Here is a 5,000-nt window from a genome sequence, read left to right as displayed (position 1 = left end):
CGATACATGCCAGTTAAACACCGACGGGCGGTGAACCAACAGCGTGGGACACAAATCCAACTACGAGCTTTTTAACCGCAACAACTTTAATATACGCTATTGGAGCTGGAATTACCGCGGCTGCTGGCACCAGACTTGCCCTCCAATAGATACTCGTTAAAGGATTTAAAGTGTACTCATTCCGATTACGGGGCCTCGGATGAGTCCCGTATCGTTATTTTTCGTCACTACCTCCCCGTGCCGGGAGTGGGTAATTTGCGCGCCTGCTGCCTTCCTTGGATGTGGTAGCCGTTTCTCAGGCTCCCTCTCCGGAATCGAACCCTGATTCCCCGTTACCCGTTACAACCATGGTAGGCGCAGAACCTACCATCGACAGTTGATAAGGCAGACATTTGAAAGATGCGTCGCCGGTACGAGGACCGTGCGATCAGCCCAAAGTTATTCAGAGTCACCAAGGCAAACGGACCGGACGAGCCGACCGATTGGTTTTGATCTAATAAAAGCGTCCCTTCCATCTCTGGTCGGGACTCTGTTTGCATGTATTAGCTCTAGAATTACCACAGTTATCCAAGTAACGTGGGTACGATCTAAGGAACCATAACTGATTTAATGAGCCATTCGCGGTTTCACCTTAATGCGGCTTGTACTGAGACATGCATGGCTTAATCTTTGAGACAAGCATATGACTACTGGCAGGATCAACCAGGGAGCTGCGTCAACTAGAGCTGAGCAGCCGGCCGCCCGGGAGTGTGTCCCGGGGGCCCGCGCGAACACGCAAGCGTCCGCTCAATTATTCTGCAAACAGGAGGAGGCTGAGCTCCCCTGCACAATACACCTCGAAACCCTCTCAGGTCCCGGCGGCGCGCAGCGCCGTCCTAAGTACTTGGTCGGGTTCGAGAGAGGCGCAATCGCCCGGAGTTTGGCGAGTAGACGCTTTAGGTGCGACCACCCGTGCTCCCAACTGAGCTTGCCGCTGCCGACAGAGGCCCGGGAGCGTGCTGTCGTGGCATTGCCGGCGGGAGACAACACGCGCCACCTACGGTGGCCGGCAGCTCCAACGCCAGCGCCACAGAAGGACAAAAGCCCCACTTGGGTGCCGAAGCGAACGCGCCAACACGTCCGCACAGCTGCGATACAAACCACCTGCGAGAACCGCAGAGGCGACCGAGCAGCAGACGGCGTCGCGGCGCCGAGCGCCGGGCGGCGGCGCATCCTCAGCGCACACAGTCCTCAATCGGACCAGCACACTGCAGATGTCCACCGCGCTTCGCACCGGGCCCGCGAGGACCTACTTTGGCCGCACGGCGCCGCGTGCAGGGTGCGCCGGCGCGCAGCTGCGCCGCCTGCCGCCTCCGTCGGCCGGCGCGCCTGCCACTGGCCGCCCCCACCAGCCGGCTGTAGCGCGTGCGCCCACGCACCGCGCGGCCAGCACGCCGGGAGGCCCCCCCTCACCGGCCGGGGACGGTCCCACCCAGCCACCGCCGCGTATCGCTTCACACCCACATGCCATTCACGTTCGTGGGCATGGTGGGTATCGCTGAAACAACCGGTTGGTAGCTCAACCGATCGTCGCCATCACTGATTCACCTCTAGCGAGAACAACCGCACCACAACGGTTTACCAGTTGTTCATTTGCGTAACGTCACCAGCAAACGTAGACGTCCATCGCCATTTGCAAATTCAACGATTGTTGCATGCCTGTGTCAGGTGTCACGACACACTATGTCTGCCCACATACACGCAACAACATGTGCACGCTTCGCGAACACGTGGAAGGTGGCCCCCGTACGTATGCGATGTCCATTGCGCGAACGACTGTCAACCGGCCTCTGTCGCATGTCGCAGATGTGGAACGCAGTGCACCATGCTATCACGGTGAGTGAGAAGAGACGACTACGTCTGACAACACGCGCCACTACATCAACAGACGGCTCATGCTGATCGCCATCCACGGCATACCATACTGCAATCCAGCTCTTATAGGGAGACGACACGTAGCTGAGTGCACAATATTTGGACCGTATGGTTCGCCGTTGTTGGCGCAGTCGTGGTACGGTCACACATGTACCACGATGTATCATTCAGTACATGAGGACCAATGTGCAGTACAGTGTGTGATTTGGACGTACAACATCAGCGGACAGTTGACACAAGCCGTACCACAACGTAGGCTGTGCTTCGCCATGCGAATGCCAATGAACAACTGCGAAGGGCATTGAGCATGTACGTCCTGCTGCCATCCGCATTACAGTGTATAGCTGCAAGGTGTTTAACATGAAGCGATACTCTGGGGACCGGGCAGTGCGGGTAGCAAACTATATTGCGGGGGTTGCAGTTAGGCAACACTACACTAATTTAACGCGTCGTATGACAATTACAGAGCAGGTTAAGGCCCAACGTGTGTTGGGTTAAGGCCCAACGTGTGTTGGGTTAAGGCCCAACGTGTGTTGGGTTAAGGCCCAACGTGTGTTGGGTTAAGGCCCAACGTGTGTTGGGTTAAGGCCCAACGTGTGTTGGGTTAAGGCCCAACGTGTGTTGGGTTAAGGCCCAACGTGTGTTGGGTTAAGGCCCAACGTGTGTTGGGTTAAGGCCCAACGTGTGTTGGGTTAAGGCCCAACGTGTGTTGGGTTAAGGCCCAACGTGTGTTGGGTTAAGGCCCAACGTGTGTTGGGTTAAGGCCCAACGTGTGTTGGGTTAAGGCCCAACGTGTGTTGGGTTAAGGCCCAACGTGTGTTGGGTTAAGGCCCAACGTGTGTTGGGTTAAGGCCCAACGTGTGTTGGGTTAAGGCCCAACGTGTGTTGGGTTAAGGCCCAACGTGTGTTGGGTTAAGGCCCAACGTGTGTTGGGTTAAGGCCCAACGTGTGTTGGGTTAAGGCCCAACGCGTGTTGGGTTAAGGCCCAACGCGGGTTGGGTTAAGGCCCAACGCGGGTTGGGTTAAGGCGCAACGCGGGTTAGGTTAAGGCGCAACGCGGGTTAGGTTAAGGCGCAACGCGGGTTAGGTTAAGGCGCAACGCGGGTTAGGTTAAGGCGCAACGCGGGTTAGGTTAAGGCGCAACGCGGGTTAGGTTAAGGCGCAACGCGGGTTAGGTTAAGGCGCAACGCGGGTTACGTTAAGGCGCAACGCGGGTTACGTTAAGGCGCAACGCGGGTTACGTTAAGGCGCAATATAGGTTAGGTTAAGGCGCAATATAGGTTAGGTTAAGGCGCAATATAGGTTAGGTTAAGGCGCAATACGGGTTAGGTTAAGGCGCAATACGGGTTAGGTTAAGGCGCAATACGGGTTAGGTTAAGGCGCAATACGGGTTAGGTTAAGGCGCAATACGGGTTAGGTTAAGGCGCAATACGGGTTAGGTTAAGGCACAATACGGGTTAGGTTAAGGCACAATACGGGTTAGGTTAAGGCACAATACGGGTTAGGTTAAGGCACAATACGGGTTAGGTTAAGGCACAATACGGGTTAGGTTAAGGCACAATACGGGTTAGGTTAAGGCACAATACGGGTTAGGTTAAGGCACAATACGGGTTAGGTTAAGGCACAATACGGGTTAGGTTAAGGCACAATACGGGTTAGGTTAAGGCACAATACGGGTTAGGTTAAGGCACAATACGGGTTAGGTTAAGGTACAATACGGGTTAGGTTAAGGTACAATACGGGTTAGGTTAAGGTACAATACGGGTTAGGTTAAGGTACAATACGGGTTAGGTTAAGGTACAATACGGGTTAGGTTAAGGTACAATACGGGTTAGGTTAAGGTACAATACGGGTTAGGTTAAGGTACAATACGGGTTAGGTTAAGGTACAATACGGGTTAGGTTAAGGTACACATTGTTGTAAGGAAAGGTGTTTTGGGGGGGGGGGGGGGGCCGGTTTGTTGATTGTGATTATCGTAAGTAAATGACTGCGGCATCATCTGATTTGCCACGTCAGGGTGCACCTTTGGCTCATAACAGGCGGCGCTCTGATTCCATGCTTGTGGCAGACCTGTGTCTTTCATTCCTGCCATTGTTTGTGTGGTGTGACAGGAGGCAGTATTGTGATGTTGGGTGCACCCCTGTGTAGGACATGTGTGGGTGTTGGTGGCTTAGCTGAGCAATGGTGGTTGTCGGAAGGGTGAGATATTCTGTTTTGTGAGTGGACCTCCCGGTCTGGTTATGATAGTGTGGATTGTCTAATGTGGCAGAGAGGATGCACTGGGTGTTGTTCCATGCTGGTGCTTACATATTGTCTGTGTGCCTGTTACAGGCAGAGAGTAGTGCGTGATAAGAGTGTCTGGCTGACGTGTGATTGTGAGCAGAGTCTTTCAGCATGTATACGGACAGTTGTATACATTATCTGTATTCTGATGGCTCTATCTATTACTAATCAGCGCCGTGTATACGTTTAATCCGGTTCCAGTCGAAACTATTGTATCTCTGTACATTAGTGACACGGCGAGCCCGCTATGTAGTTACTCGTCTCGGCAGCTTCCACCGGTGTATCGCAAATGATTATAAGGAATCAGTCTAGTCGTCAATACCGATAGTGTGACGTCACATGTCTGGGGTGGGGGACGCTGCGCCCTTCCGGTGGGTCATGGCCTAGGAAGACTCTTCCCACGCAGGGGGGCTTGGACTGTCATTGACTCTTCCGAGTAATATACTTGCCGTACGTTTTTGCGACTGCGAGTGCAACGCTCACCGGTACCGACATGGATGGAGCGCCTCCTAGCTGCCGCTGAGCATCTGCATTCGTACAGAGAGCAACGCGATCGCGTCTGTAGCTCGTACGTGGTACAGCTCGCAGCTCATGTATATGGACAGCGGGAATGTCGCATATTGGACATAACTCTTCATGAAACGCACGTTATAGGGGTGGATTGCACATTGCGAGTGCGAGCAAAGTCCGCCGTTCATCCGCTGGAGTTGCGAGTCGAGCGGTTGGGGTGGGGCACGAACGGGTGCAGGTGGAGTGATTGCCGGTCCACGACTTCGTGCGGCAGAGGCGCTGGCGTTGGGGTG

General features: G+C 54.3%; 1 non-coding gene across 1 annotated transcript in view; it reads right to left on the bottom strand.

Moving 5' to 3' along the window:
- LOC124582191 overlaps window positions 1-709 on the bottom strand; it is a 1,910-nt gene extending 1,201 nt beyond the window's left edge. Inside the window, exon 1 of the ribosomal RNA XR_006973783.1 lies at window positions 1-709. This exon is cut by the window's left edge and continues 1,201 nt beyond it. This is a non-coding gene — a ribosomal RNA (small subunit ribosomal RNA).
- Between the last annotated feature and the right edge of the window lie 4,291 nt (window positions 710-5,000).

This window comes from Schistocerca americana, unplaced genomic scaffold (assembly GCF_021461395.2).
Source record: "Schistocerca americana isolate TAMUIC-IGC-003095 unplaced genomic scaffold, iqSchAmer2.1 HiC_scaffold_401, whole genome shotgun sequence".
NCBI classification, from domain to species: Eukaryota; Metazoa; Arthropoda; class Insecta; order Orthoptera; family Acrididae; genus Schistocerca; species Schistocerca americana.
This window is presented reverse-complemented; position numbering and strand designations above follow the sequence as displayed.